The sequence below is a fragment of the Myotis yumanensis genome, unplaced genomic scaffold (genome assembly GCF_028538775.1).
Source record: "Myotis yumanensis isolate MYYU_CA2020_CCGP unplaced genomic scaffold, mMyoYum1.0.hap1 SCAF_1, whole genome shotgun sequence".
NCBI lineage: Eukaryota > Metazoa > Chordata > Mammalia > Chiroptera > Vespertilionidae > Myotis > Myotis yumanensis.
Genome location: NW_027223752.1, coordinates 73170336 through 73186388, shown reverse-complemented (window position 1 = coordinate 73186388; position 16053 = coordinate 73170336). Strand labels below are relative to the sequence as shown.

The following is a 16053-nucleotide window of genomic DNA, read 5'->3' as shown; positions in this document are numbered from 1 at the left end:
AGGGCATGGGAATCCTGGGCCATCTTGGAATGCTATCTACCACCAGCAACTATGAGCATTCTGGAGTTATTTCATTATTCAAGCGTGTATCTTTTAAAAAATACATGAGCATTTCTTTTTTTTGTTATGCAATTTCTTTCTTTATGGTCCTATACAGTCATGATTCTGCTTATAATGGGTATTGAAATATTGATGAATTCACAACGTATATTCAACTTAGTAATATAGGAATTTGCTTTTCTTAACAAGCTCCACAGGTGACTTCATCCAGGTGGTCTGTGGTCACAGTCTGAGGAGCAACTGCTCTAGGTCTCATTTAACTGGTGCCTTACCATAAGCTTCAGAGATGATCAGAGTGCTGGCCGCCTTTCCCCCAGGGGATCTCTTTAGCCTCTTGAAAGTTAATGGCCTTCAAGACCTACATGCAGACAGAAATGTCCCGGAGATGCTGCCTGTAAACCCACTCTTCAGCAAACAAGCCCCAGGTCACCCAGAGGAGGAGATTCTGGCAGGGCTGAGTGGTAAGAAAAGGAGAGAAATATTATCTGAACCGCAGCCCTTGCCCCACTGAAATTCCCATCACATGATGTAAAAGCATCTGTGCCGTGAAAGTTCCTGGAAAACACAGAGGTTTTCATTGCTTTGTTTTAGAAAGAGGACAGGGTCCATCTTTCCATTATTATAAAATATCAGTAAACTGAGAACTCAGCATCCTGAGACACAGCATAAAAGTTTAATTTTTTATCGCTTCTCGGCCTTTTGGCTAAGATCAAGTGTAGTATCTGTTCTTATCAGTTTAATAAAAGTTTAATTTTGCCCTGGCTGGTATGGTGTTTCTCAGTGGTTAGAGCTTCAGCCAGCACACCAAAGGGTCTTGGGTTTGCTTCTCAGTCAAGGGCGGGTACCTGGGTTGCAGGTCGATCCCTGGCCCTGGTCAGGGCATGTGCAGGAGGCAACCAATCAATGTGTCTCTCTGACATCTCTCTCTCTCTCTCTCTCTCTCTCTCTCTCTCTCTTAAAATCAATGAAAAAATATCCTCAGGTGAGGATTAACAACAAAAGTTTAATTTTATGTTATTACTGGCTTAATTTTAATGGACTTTTAGGAGGAACAGAACAATAAAGGGCATTCCTCTGAGTACTCCGACAGAGAGAGGACCTTAGTTAGAGTTGAAGGATGTTCTATTGGAAAGCTGACTGACCTTGGGAATGCTCAAGTCTGAGACACACAAAACTCAGAGTTCAGGAAACAGCCCCTCCCTGGACCAGGAGTTCAGTGTCTCACCAGGTGTGAGTGGGAGAAATCAAAAACAGGACTAGGAGGAACCAGCAAGTTTAGTTCCCCATCTTAAGCCACTGAAGTGAAATGCAATCTGCACACTGTTTCCAGGTGAAGGGACCAGAAAGACAATGCCAAGCGCTCACCTGGGAACTGCTGGAATGCAGTCTGTCAACACTGGGCTTTCCTCGCTGCAGCAACCTGGTGCCCCACCTTCTTCCAAACCAAGACCCTTTCCTGTTCTGTTCTTCGAGCATTGGTTCGGTGCCTGGTGGATACTCTTGGAAGGGTGATGAATGAATCCTCTACCGAGCACGCGTGTTCCAGAGCAGTGTCCGTTCTCACAGTTGAGATGAGAAGACAACTTTAAAGTCCCCTGTGGAATTTTAAAAAACCACACATGATCAGAAATTTAAATTACAAGATCTGGAAAGCACCAGTTACTTACAAACAGGTCATATCCCAAAAGCTTCTTTTCAAATTCATTGTTGAAAGGTCAGAACACATTTTCTAAAAGGACAGTGTTGTGTATGTAGTTCAAACCTAATGAATTCATAATGCAGCGAAAGTCAGGCACGTGCGATAAAGACATCTCTGCTGCATTATTATAACTTTAAAATACTTTAAAGAAAAATAGTTAAGTGAGTTATCTTTAATGACAGCCTAAGGAAATAATGTTTAATCAGAATTTGATGAAAATGAGGAGAGTTTTGTAGAAAGTATGAGGAAATCTGGACTCAGGAGGACTTGAGATTCTTATCTCACATTCTTTTAAAAGATGACATTTTTCTCTTTATGAAAATAGTATATTATGGAAATGTTAAACATACATTAAAATTAAACGTATAAATTATGCATAGCCAACATGATGTAACTGCTGTTAACATCCATTATATTTCTGTTCAACTGTTTTATTCCAAACATATGTATGTGTTTTTAATTAGAAAATAGAAACATTTTTAAAATTCACTTTTTTGCTATAAAATTATTCATTCTATCACTATACCATCAATGCTGTATATTAACTTTCTTCTTAATCCTTGCCAAATTGATCAATCAAAATTTGTCCCATCTTAAGTTTCATTTATTTGATCACTATTGAGATTAGTCTTTGCTTTCCTCAGACTTAAGGGCCACTTATATTCTTTGGTCTATAAATTATATTTTGTGTCTTTTATCTATTTTTCTGCTGGAGTACTCTTAGTGAATATAAAATATTTCCTTGGTCAGATATATATATATTACAAGTATTTTCATGGCTTGTCATTTTTTTCTACTTGGTTCATGGTGTTATTTGACAGACAGAATTTTAAATTCTGTCAAATCCATCCATGTTTTCCTTTTCCGTTTTTTCATTTTTTAAGTATAGAAACATTTTCCCCACCTGATACAATATCTATGTTTCTTTACTTCAAGTTAATATATAATTTAATTTTTATATTTTGAAAAGATCAAGCATTGATATGATCAAAAGGCCAAATCTCTAGAGATAAATGCAGAGAGCTCTTGCTTCTACCCCTACCTTCCTTACCCATCACCTGCACTCCCTGTAGGGAACCATTTTTATTAATGTCCTGTTTATCTTTCCAGTGCTTCTTTTTGCAAACTTTAAAACAATTACTGATTTGATCCTTCTAGAATTTGTACAGGGTATTACATTTTTAGAAAGATTTTTTCCAATGAATTTCTTAATTGGTGTTGGCTGATATAAAAGACAACTTGATTTCTGAACATTTATTTTGAATACGTTCCTCTTGTTGAATTTCTAATCATTTTGCAGTTGTCTTGAGTCTTAAAATACACAATCATATCATCTTTATAATTTATACTGATAATTTTATAGTTCATAATTTTATCCTCTGCTTCCTAATAGTGTACACTAATTTTAGTTTGTATTTTACAGGCCACTGACTGCTGTGGCCGAGGTTAGGGGAAGGAGAGGTAGGAAGTTGTGCACTGGATCTCCCAGTCCTCTGTCTAGAATTGACACACATCGTTTCAATCACATTTTAGTGCCTAAATCAAGTCACATAACCATGCCTGGCTTCAAAGGACATAGAAATTCAATCCTACCATTTTCCCAAAAGGAAGATAACTTGAAATATGAGTGGACAGCACTAACAAGCTACCATCCCAATGAAAGGCAGAGCCCCAGCTCTGTGGTCTATATTAGCCTTGGCGACAGCATTGTCTAGAAATGGCTAGTCTTCTTCTGTTCTCTCTTGGGGCACATTCCTCACTTCAAACCCGCTATCCTTTGCCAGCCCAGAAGTTTCCTAATACTCAACATGTGCCCCGTCTTGGATGACACTAATGGCCAGAGGGTTTCCTCCATTGTGGTGGTTTCGGCCTGCACCCAGAAACATCTGGTTTGTACCATTTTAATTTCATACCTTTTTATTTTACTTTATTTGAATTTTAGGAAATTATGGGCACTGAAAAGAATAAGCATTTAAATTCCAACATGGAAAGGGTGGAATTGAGAAATAAAGCCTAGGGTTGCCATTTAAGCGCCATGACCAGCAGGGCCCAGGAGAACCTTTCCAGCCCGCTCTGCAGGGGGTTCTGTCCAGGTTCCAATGCATCAAACATCTTATTCCTCCCAGGCCAGGTCTCCGCCTCTCACAAAATAAGCCACGGAATCTGTGGAAATGGTATATAATTAAGTCCATCAATTATTAGGTTCGCCATAGATTTAAAACTATCCCCTGACCTCATTTGCCCACATGTGTAAATAGTGAAAGATAGAATTTATTATGTGAAGAAAAAGGAGCAAATCTCATCACACTGTCGAGACCGCACTTCAGATGGTGTGCCCCAAGGACCACAGCTCCTGGGGATATTCAGAGGTGTTCTGAAACAGAACCTGTAGTCATGTGGGTGATGCTGGATTAAATAAATGTGAACAAGTTTCTTTACTATAGGCATCCCCATATCTTTAACACGATATGCATTCTGAATCCCCACTGTGATCTTAACTATGCATTTAATTGTTTCCCAAATTCATTTAATCACAGAACCCCATTTTTCAGAAATGTTTTGTGGCACATATTTTGGGAATCTGTTGTAAAGGAAAGAAGAACATAAATAAATGCTTAGTTGAAAAGACAACCTTATTTGAATTGGCAGGTGAGGGGAAGGCCAAGGTTTGGCCCACAGGAGACTAAGGCCTCACACCTGTCATGGAGCCCATTTCCCCACCTGGTCATTCAGAGGGAGATTTGTGCCAGGAAGGGATGCTCGGTGCCTGTGAACACCGGCAGTGAACCAACCCATGCCAGCGCGGTCCTGCCTGAGGGGAGTGAGGTGTAGCTACTTCCCCATCATCTGATCACCAGTCATAATAAAACCAAGTCTTGCACCAAACTGTTCCACATATAGACATTGATTAGATAAATATTTATTAACAGCTAGTACAACAGGGGTGGTAAGCTCAGAGAAGTCCCAGTGTTCTGTCTTTTTAGGTGCTCCCAGCACCACCTTGAGTGAAGCATCCTCAAAGCAAACATGCAACATTCCAGAGGCAAGCCTCCTGAAGCCTCACTGCCCACATCAGGCAACTGGAAATCCTTCAACTAAGCAGCTGGACGCAGGACCACTTAGGGATCGAGTGAGGCACTATCTTATCTAATAAAGAGGGAATATGCAAATTGACCATTATGCCTTAACGGTCAAGGTGGCTGTGCCCACAGCGGAGGCAGGGATTCCGTAACACAAGATGGCTGCACCCACAGTGGAGGCTGAGTTCCCATAATGAGTCTTAATGAGCAATCAGCAGGGTCCTGAGGCTGCGTGGTGCTGGGCCAGGGCAGGGGACCTGAGGCTGCACCCCCCACCTGGTGGGGCTTGACAGGGAACCTCAGGCTGTGCCCCCCACCCTGGCGCTGGGCCAGGGTACTTCAGGCCACGCCCCCTGCCTGGCAGGGCTTGATGAGGGACCTCAGGCCACTCCCCCCACTCAGCAGGGCTTGACGGGGGACCTCAGGCCGCACCCCCTGGCCCAGACCAGGGGACCTCATGCTGTACTCCCCACCTGGCGGGGCTTGATGGGGGTGGGGCCAGCTAGGTCTGCATCTAGCCCAATGGGGGTGGGGTCATCTGGGTCTGGGTCTCATGTGATTTCAAGGCATACATGGGTGGGCGGGGACTTGACTCTGGTTCCCATGGTGTGCCCCAGATCTGACAGGAGGAAGATTTTCATATACATTTTACTAATTTTCTTTCATTTCTGACACTTCTATTATAGAGAAAGGGCAAATAGCAACATTAAAATATTTTCTCTAATTAATTACCTTATAATGTGCAAGGATTTTGTGCACCGGGCCACTAGTCCCTAAATAAAAGGCTGCAGGCTTCACTGGACTCTTATGCCCTCTTCATCAAAGGTCACGGGATGGCTCTACTATTCTGGCCAATCTATATATCTGTGTTAGTTTGCTAGAACTGCCATTTAAAAATATATAACACAGACTTGGAGGCTTAAACAACAGAAATTTTTTTTCTCACAGTTTTGGAATCTAAAAGTCTAAGATCAAGGTGTCAGCAGGTTTGGTTTTTCCTGGGGCCTCTGTCCTTGGCGAGCAGACAGACTCCTTCTCACTGTGTCCTCACAAGGTTTCTCCTCTGTGCATGCATGTCCCTGGTGTCTCCCTGTCTATTCAAACGTCCACTTCTTATAAGGACACCAGTCCTTGGATTAGGGCCACCCTAATGATCTCAGTCTACCTTAATCATCTCTTTAAAGGTTCTATCTCCAAATACAGCCACATTCTGAGGTACTGAGTCAACATAGGAATTTTGAGAGGACACAGGTCAACCATATTCATATCCTAAATATTGATTGTATCAAAATGGCATCGCATAGCTGACGCTCATCTTGCTGACTCATGTCACTAATTTTCATAGTTAAAACACATTTCTGATTTTTACTATGCTAATTAATGAAGTCTCACCTGCTTCTTTATATCACTAGTTTCGCAATCAAACAGGTCCCTACCGGAGGACATGCTTTCATTGATTGTGGAGAGAGAGGAATGGAGATGGAGAGAAAGAGAAGCACCGATGTGAGAGTGAAACATCAACAGTTGCCTCCTGTATGCACCCTGACTGGGAATCGAACCTTTAACCTGGATATGTGCCCTGACCAGGAATCAAACCAGTGACCTTTTGGTGTATGGGATGATGCTCCAACTAAGTGAGTCACACTGGTCAGGGCACTAAGAGGATGTTTTAAAATAACTCTTATACTTCATTCCATAATTCTTAGAACTTAAGGATTATTTTTATTTATATTTAATCTCTAAACCTATTAAAGTCAGTCTGGAAGATGAATAAAATGGGTTTTCTTAGTTGTTGGGGTTATAACGTGGGAAATAAAAATTTTCTATTTCTGTTTAGACCCATAACCCAAGGTGGAGAGAGGTATAGGAGAAGGAAATAGAACTGGGCCTTTAGTAGAGACATGGGAGAGCCCAGGTGTGCTACCTGTGCGACCTTTCACCTTGGCACTGATCCCCCAGCCTCAGCAGTCATTCATCACAGGTTCATTCGGGCATGTCTTGCTCTGTTTCATTTCTGTTTCAGAAAACAACTCAGCTAGGCTTTGGATCAGCATCCTGTGAGGTGGCAGCAGAAGCCTCCTTGGCTGGGGGACTGAGAGGGGAACAAGATCTTCATGCCTGAACCTGTCCACATGTCTTCCCCAGCCAGGCCAGGCTAGCCAGGAGGAACTGCTATTTTTTTATGAATGTCATCTGGGGTAATTCACTCCTCTGTGTTTACCATTCAGACAACTAAGGGTGGCGGCGGTCTCTCTCTCTCTCTCTCTCTCTCTCTCTCTCTCTCTCTCTCTCTCTGTAATACATGTTGTCCTTGGATCTCTATGAAGCACATTTTTCTGAATTAGATGTATTTTCACAGAGAATTAGTCTTAAAACCCCTATGAACTTAAAAATAGACTAACAACTATTTTTTAAGCCCCATCTCTTTGGAATTTAAAGTGTTTTTATGAGTGGGGATTGTTTTTGTGGAGGAAGGGGGAAGTTTAGCATAATTAAGCAGATTTAAGAAAAAAGAAAATAATTTCATTATTTCCCATACTACCCCATACTTTAAGATTTACTCATGTTAATAATACAGCTTATTCTGGTTATTCGTTCATTCATCCATTCGTCTACTTTTTGAGTCATAAGAGTTGACTGTGCACCTATCAGGTTCAAGGCATCATTCTAAGAGAAATATACAGGAAGGTGCCTGGAGCACTTCAGAGCAGGATATTGATACACAAGCAAATTGAAGGTACCATGATTTGAGCTTCTGAGATCTTTTAACTAATGAAAGCTCAGGAAAAGTGGCATCTGTGTTGCTGGCAAAACTGCCAACCAAAGAGATAGCACACAGAACAATCCACAGTAATTTCCATCAGCCAAGAAACCTCAATTCATTACGCCCGTCCAAGGAGAAACTTAATTACTGGCTCCAGTTAATTGCTTTCCTGGCTCTGCAGTGTTCTCTTTACACGGAAGGCAAGAGAAGGCAGAAAGGAGTTGAAAGAACAATCCTTCCAAAACACACTAGGGAAGAATCAAAAACACAGATGTTCCTCTCTGTGGCCTTTGTGACTAGGCAGATCCTCTTGCCCGGATCCTAAAAGGCTTAGTGAAAGCAAAAATGGTAGCTGTGAATGTTAACACATTAATTCGTCTTTCTTCTGTACCCAAAGATCCAAGGCTTTCTGAACAGTCTTTCAAGACCCAGCTCAGACAACGCCTCTTTCAGAAAACCTTCTGTGACCTCTCCACCCCAACCCCGCACACACAACCAGGCCAGGCCGGGCCCCTCAGTACTCCCGCACATCATGCTTATCCCTCACAACTCAGCCCTCAGCATCAGCATCGTGTGCTTGTGCGTCCCTCCCTCACGGGCCAGGTGGACATAGGTCAGGTCTTCGGCACATAATAAGTGATACATAATACATAGGTTATGAAATGTTCAGATTATGCCTTTAAGGAAAAACAAAAAGAAAATATTTATTGTGTACAGTTAAATGATAAAGACTATTACATTCATAAACAGAAAAAAAAAATCTAGCATATGGTAGAAGATAAACAATGACCCATCTCACAGGGTATATGTAACCCACCACTTCTTCCAAATTGCTAAGGGAGAGGCAATTAGCCGAAAGGTAATTCAACTCTAACCACTAAAGGTGTGGGGTCCGTTTATTTTTAATAGTGGGGAGCATTTCAGAACAGGATGCTGACGCACATACACATGGAAGGCTCCGTGATGTGAGCTACTGAAATCTTGGACCAATTAAAGCTTTAGTTGTTGGAGCTCACTCTCTAAGCTTTGCAAGATTACTGCACGTAGAGAATGTGTGCGGTTACAATCAGTAAAATTTAGACACGTCAATCTGAAACATTAATTGGTGTACGTCATTATGATTCTGCTGTACAGTAATTAGGTATTAGTGGTAAGCAATTCATGCAGACTATAATAATTAGCACAGCTAAGTCACACCCTGCTCTGGCTTCGTGTAGGCTCCGCTATATGTGGGACTGTCAGTGTCTGCACGTAGCGAGGCCTGCCACACATTCACATAAGCACAGACACCAGAAGACAAGTCCTGTGCACCGGCACTGGTCACCTCTGTGAAGATCCAGGCAGTGCTCCCACCCCCTCACCCCCTGCAATCTCCCTCTTACACCCCTCCTCCAGGAGAGGATTCAAGGGCCTGAATTGTATATAGTTTTGGGGGGTCTCATTTAAGAAATGTTATATAAAATTATGAATTCAAAATTAAGCAAAAAAAGGAATATTTCTTTAAATTGAGAGAAGTCACAACAAACTAAAAAATACTTCAAGTAACAAATACCACAACTGTCATAAAATCCAGGAAAAAATAACAAGATATTTGTATTATACACTTTTGTAAAACTTTCCACAGACTACCTCCGGCTCTGTACACTTCAATCTTTGTTCCTCCTCCACTGCATACAGGCATCCAGGGCCGTCAGAGACCGTAGGACATGTATGTTATTATACAATCTCTAACCCTATTGCCTTCATGTTATGATGTCAGTTAGGCAGTAGAATTACTCATGGACGCCATTGTAATGCAATGATGGCTAGTAATTACTTCACTGTGTGTAGAGGTGACTGAAAACCATGTAAACATACCTTTCTACCATGTCCCCTTAGTCAGATACAAAAAATGCCTGTAGTCACTCTAACACTTCAACATGAGAAGTGTGACTGAGGAGGCAAGTTAGAATGGAAAAGTCAGTGGACTTAACTAGTTGTGGTTAAAATACCTTACTGCTGTAAATGTTATCAAACATATGAACATGTCACAGGGCCCCTCTAGGGCCTGGGAAAGAGCCCAGATACATGAGCAGCTCTGAAACTTAAGTTCTATCAGCTTGTTGGTGAATTCACCTCTGCCCTCTTCCCACTCCCCCTCCCATGGAATCAAACCCCCAAAGTACAAGCTTCATCAAGGTCATGAGGCTCAAAAGGCCAAACATCATGCCTGAGGGAAAGACAGACAGACTGACAAGGGAAACAGGAAGAGTGAAGTCATACAGTGACTCGAGTACTGAGACAAAGAAGGATGGAGGGAGTGTTAGAGTTCTGGGGGAAATCGGCATTTTGAACTCAAGCAAGTGGACTCCAGGTCTCTGAATAATGATGAGCTAAATGCTTTACATGTGTTACTGCAGTTCACCCTCACTACAGTCTAAGGCAGTGGTTGGCCAACTGCGGCCCTTTGAGTGTGGCTCTTCCACAAAATACCACGTGCGGGTGCACATGTAAAGTGCGATTGAAACTTCGTGGCCACATTCAAGGGGCCAAAGAGCCGCATGTGGCTCACGAGCCGCAGTTTGCCGACCACTGGTCTAAGGAGAAGGAAATAGAGAGGGATACGGGGGCGGCGGGAGAGAAGAAAAAGAGGATGAGGAGGGGTATGAGGAGGAAGGAAGGAAAGGGAGAAGAAGCGGGAAAGAAGGAGAAGGAGATAAAAGGAGGGAGGAAAGGGGAAGAAGAAGGAAATGAAAAAGGGAGAAAAGGGGAAGAAAGAAGAAAGGAAATGTTTCCTCCACTTCATACTTTCTGGGAAGCAGCAGTGTTTGTCTTTGGTATTATAATCAAATTAAAGGCTTTCTTAAGACTATACACTCATCCTCTTAAATTAGAAAGAGTGACAATCCTTTTGGCTCAGCTCTGCAAAATGCAAGTCGTCATGATCTCACTATTAAAAAAGGGAAAGAGAAAAAACCACCTCCCAAGAGATTGCTATCACTTAAAACAAGTGCCCAGTAACCCGGCCATGTGGTTGCCGTCCACATTTCCCGGTGGCACGTGAGTCTTTCATCCAGACTTAAACTGGATGCCAATCTCCGTGTCACATTCAATCTTCGAAATTCTTCACACAATAGTTGGGCTTTTCTTCATGTTTGCTTGTCTTACTCTTTTAACTGACACTCACAATTTTCTTCCAGGGAAAAGAGTAAAAACAGAAAATGGAAATATCACTTAATCTGGACTGCACATGTGAACACTGTTCAGAAACGTTGTAAAATTATAATTTATAAACAGGAGGTCTGAGCAGCATGTGGAACCTCAGGGAAGCTAAATTCTCCGGGAGGAATGTGTTTAATCAGCTTCAGAAGCAAAGTCCCTCGTGCAGGTCCTGGAGACTCCGTGGCTGCCTAGACCTGTGGACTCACAGACTTGGTCAGTGGCAGGTTCCCCTGGAAGTCACTGGGTCCAGACTGACTACCTGATCCACCCTGTGGGTGAAGCCATCCAGGAGACATGTCACAACCATCTCAATAAGCTTCCAACGTGTTACAATCCTTACTTTTAGGAAATCTTCATTATTTCCACAGACCGCTGTTGCTCCACATGCTTTGTGAAAATAAGGAGGCCGACACCTTTACAAACTTGATAAGAAAAAAAGGTACAGAATTACTGTACGTTCTTTTCTTCTTCAAGCTAATTTGTACTCTTCTTTAGCCCCTTAACTGTCTATGTGGCTCCTGAACATCACCAAGGTGCTCCCCAGGCCCTTCAGTTGTGAGCAGAACAACCAAACATATGTCTACAAAGGAACTGGTCGGTGCCAGGAGGCCAGGGTGTCTCTAGTTCCACCAGAACCTGCTTAAGAATCAAAGTGATTCCCTGTTGCATCCCAGGTCAGGTAAATCTGAAGTGAGGGCATTTCCATCCCAACCTCAATGCAGCACCCCTCGCAGGAGTAAGCCCGTAAGAGAGTCAGGACACCGGGAAAGTGGGGACTCTGAGGGGTCGCAGAGGGGATGAGATAACACAGATCAGCCTTTGGTTAGCAAGCTACTTTCAGGTTCTTCGGCTCTATCTTCCTTCCCTCCCTCTCCCTGTCTTCTTATCTTGGGAACATACTTTGCTCTTAACTGGCAAACTAGAAAGCATTTCTGCTCGTTTTAATACTGAAACATCTTTGAAGCCAAGTGAAATGAACCTCAAAGAGCAGAAGGATATAAAGGGAAGGACTTGGGCCTGGAGGTCAAGGTACCTGAGCTGTTTCCTGGACTTTGAGAGGCTCTGTGACTGTTTTCAAGTCACTTTACCTCTTTGAACCAACTTCTTCATCTATTATCTGAGTGGGTGGACTAGATGGCTTTCCTGGTTTAAAATTTTCATGATTTTATTTTTGAATAAATTCAAAGCCCTAGTAGAGAGAGAAGAAACTGGGACACAGGAAGTGTGATTCGGACTCATCAAACTAAGTCCCACTGATGGATTCCCAGCCCCCTCCCCTTCTTTGTAAGGCTCCTTCTGAGTGTGTGGCCATCTTGTGATATGACAAACACTAGAAAAGAAAAAAGTCTACACTGAAACTCTAACCAGCCCATACTATGGTGCCCCAGAAGGACATCAGGATGACACAGTATAAAAGTTAAATAGAGAATAAGGTCTAAGGATTGAATGCCTAATGTGGTGACTTCATTTGACCATAAGGTATATGCCGGGAGCCGGTCCATCTTTGCTGTTTCAAGAGACCTGGCATATATGGCATACTGTTCTTAATATGTTTGCTCCCCTTCTTGGCACCATGTGTTTTAGCCAAGGTCACCTCTCTGAGAAAGGTTGTTTCCCCAGGTGGGGATTTTTCCCTGAGGTTAGGGAGGGGATACAACCCCTTAATTAAGTGCCAGGCGGGTAGTTAAGCTACATAATCTTTACTCCCTGGAATGGAGATAAGAAACGCCCTAACCTTTGTAATAGAAATTGACAGGATTAAAATCGGCTGGTATAAATACGGATGTAACAAGAAAATAATCATCAGCTCCTCATCAGCTCCTCATCAGCTCCTCATCAGATCCTAACCAGAACCTAGCCAGAGAACATGGCAAAAGATCCTGGACAGAACCTGGCTACAGAACTTCACTGGAGAACCTAGACAGAACATGGCAAAAGAACCTGGATAGAACCTGGCAACAGAACCTGACTGGAGATCCGGGCTAGAACCTGGCCAGAGAACCTGGCTGGAGAACCTGGAGAACCTGGCTGGAGAACCTAGCGAGAGAACATGGACACAGAACCTGGCTGGAGAAGCTAGATGGAGAACCTAGCAAGAGAACATGGCTACAGAACCTGGCTGGAGATCCTGACCAGAACTTGGCTGGATCCTAACCAGAACTTCGCTGGAGACCAGAACTTCGCTGAAGATCCTGACCAGAACTCGGCTGGAGTTCCTGGCTTGAGATCCTGAAGGGAGAACCTCGCTATGCTGATCAACTGAACGCTGACCCCGTGCCATTCCTTCTTCGCCGACTCCGTCCACACCTTTGGGGATCCCTGGACCCGATGGGGTTGGACCCCAACAGGTATAACTGCAACTTGTTAAGACAGTAGAACTAAAATGTTCTCACCAAAACATAAAAAAAGCAGTCAGAGAAGCTGCTCCCAAACACAAGGTTTTCCATCGTCAACCGTAGTAACTTTTCCTCCTTATCCAGACTACTCATGGGTCGTTTATCACATTGCTGGGCCCAGGCTGAGATCTCACCATCTCCTTTTTCCATCTTCTTGCCCCCATATCCTCAATTTCCTAGCAATCAATTTCCCAGCTCCTTCCCGCTGGGTCAGCTCATCCCAAATTGTCTTTTCTTTGTGAACCCACTGGACCATATGTCAAGGTTCCCCAATGGAGGGACATGAAGACAGGGTGAGGTCAGAAGAAATGCTCACTCGCCAGTCAGCAGTGAGAAGTGTTTGGGACTAGAGCGGCTGCTGGCAAAGGGACAGGGAGCAGGGAGGATGGTGCAACTTTTCTGGGAAGCACTTCAGTAATATAAATGAAGACTCTTTCAAACATTTTTATTGTATGACCTAGTCTTACTTCTCTTATCCTAAAGACATCAGAAGAGTTTCAAACAAAGTATGAGTGAAAAGGCAATCTAGACAGAGGAAAAAGGGCTGCATGAGTTCTGATGTTTTTGGCTCTAAGTAACAGAGAACAACAAATTGGCTTAAATGATAAGCACATATGCAAAGAAACCTGGAGGTACAATGGCCTTTAGGGTTGGTAGATTTAGCAGCTCAAAAATGTGGTCTATATTCCAAAAAATTCAAGAGGAAGGAGCACTTCCAAGCTCTTTCTATGAAGCCAGCATTACCCGAATCCCAAAACCAGATAAAGACACTACAAAGAAAGAGAATTACAGACCAATATCTCTGATGAATATAGATGCTAAAATCCTCAACCAAAGGACTTGTATGCATGTCTATACGCATAACCAATGGACACAGACAATAGGGGGGTGAGGGCATGTGCTGGGAGGTGGGGGTGGCTGGGGAGAGGTCAATGTGGAAAAAAAGAGACATATGTAATACTATATGTAATACTTTAAACAATAAAGAATCTTTAAAAAAAAAAAATGAGGTTCTTTCTTTCCATCTCTTTGCTCTTCCTTCTCCAATAGTCACATGCTGGGTTTGGCTCCCCTAGTGGCCAACAGCACCAAACTCTAATTAGCTCTCTCCAAATGGAGACAGAGAAAGGCTGATTTCCCACAAGCTTGCAGCAAACCTCTCATTGGCCAGAATTGGGTGACATGCTAATTCAAAATGAATCACTAACTAGCTGGGAAGCAAGGGATGGTAGTAGAAAAGATAGTTACCCTTAAACCAGTAGTCCTACCCCTTCCCACTAAGATCAATTCCCTGAGTATACTGCTTTAATTCTGTAGGGAAGGGGCAATGTTTGGGAGTCAATCACCTCATCCACCCCCAAAATCTGTTGGTAACGTCCCTCTGGCTCTGACCATGAAGGCAGCTGAACCAAAACAACGTTCACCCGTGATCTAGGGAAAATAGTCAGAGGGAATGAACTTATGATGTCTTCATTTTAGAGATGCTATCATTTGGGTCTATTCTAAAATACGATGATTTTTGGTTGCTCCTCACTTCTAAGAAATTTTCCACTGCTGAACATTTCCAACATGTTTTAAAATCCCTACATGCACTCACAGCCCGCCTTGCTGTTCTTTGCTAGATAAACAAAATTTTTCCTCAATTATCTTGCTCTCCTTAATCACATGCAATTTTTAAACTAGCTGTTACTGACAGTCCTTTCCTCCTATTTACTGGCAATGTGCTTTGGTCAATCCCACATCCAATTAGAGGAACTTGGAAAAAGGAAATCCTAAAGGGAAATGCCATATGCCTTACAATTTTATTTTAAATAAGTAATCCTCAAAGATGGCAACTTGTCAGGGAGAGCTCTGGACCCTCTGCCTGGAAGGGCCATCACTTGGGTCCATGTCAGATTGTTGGCCTGAAATTCAGCATTTGTGTGCTAAGGGTACACACACATTCCCAGGACAATAGCCCCAGCATCAAAGGTGTAGGTTTTCTTTCCCTTTATCCCTTTTCTGCTTCTCGCAAAGTGTCCAGAGGTATGTAGGTTTCTGGGGAACATTTTCAGCACACACTGGCCAGCAGCAATGTGGGCAGTTCCTTGAAGCTGCCCAGACACCCCCTCTACTTTGATCTTCTTTTCCACTAGAACATCTGAGGTACCATGGTTTGGGGAAGGCCTTTGTGAAAAAACTCCTGTAACTCTGTCAGCTTTCTCTGACAAGAAAGCCCTTTCCTGCTGCCATATAGGTCACCTTCCTATTTGTAAAGCATGCAGAAGGTTGAAAGAAGGTCCAAGAAAATTCCAGAGGAATTCCTACAGTCACGTAGTCACAAAAGTGGTGAGGCTGGAGGTATAGTCCAGTGAGCTTCTACTCCAACCATAGGGCTAGGGCAAAGGAGATGATCTTTTTACAAAAAGGTGTACTCTATTTTTGTGGATCTCAAGCCCTCAGCTGACCTGCATAAAATTAGCCCGTGTGCCAAAGGAGCAGGGGGCCATAAGCTGGCCATTCCTCCAAAAACTGTTCCTAACTAAGTACCCAGTATCATGATAAGTAGTAGCAAGTGACCCCAAAAAAATCACCTTTCAAGGAGCTAACAGGATAAGAAGAAGAAAGGGGAGGGGCGTGTATGGCTGCTAACTCGAATCTTCAGATCCGTTTGGATGAGTCATTACCTATGACTTCCACAACAGGCATCTGATTTGACTAATCATCTGATAGAGACTTTTATTTCTGTCCCTCAACATGTGGAATCTCTCTGACCATCAGGTTTAGTTATTACTTAAGCAACAAACAAACATGTGTCTTAGAAACATACTTGTCATCTGCTAGATGTATAGTATATTGAGCAACTAGAAAATA

The 16053-nt window shown here is 42.9% G+C and overlaps 1 pseudogene; it reads left to right on the top strand.

Annotated features, from left to right (window-relative positions):
* Nucleotides 1-743: 743 nt before the first annotated feature.
* LOC138999448 (U2 spliceosomal RNA) lies at nt 744-868 on the top strand (annotated as a pseudogene).
* Nucleotides 869-16053: the final 15185 nt, after the last annotated feature.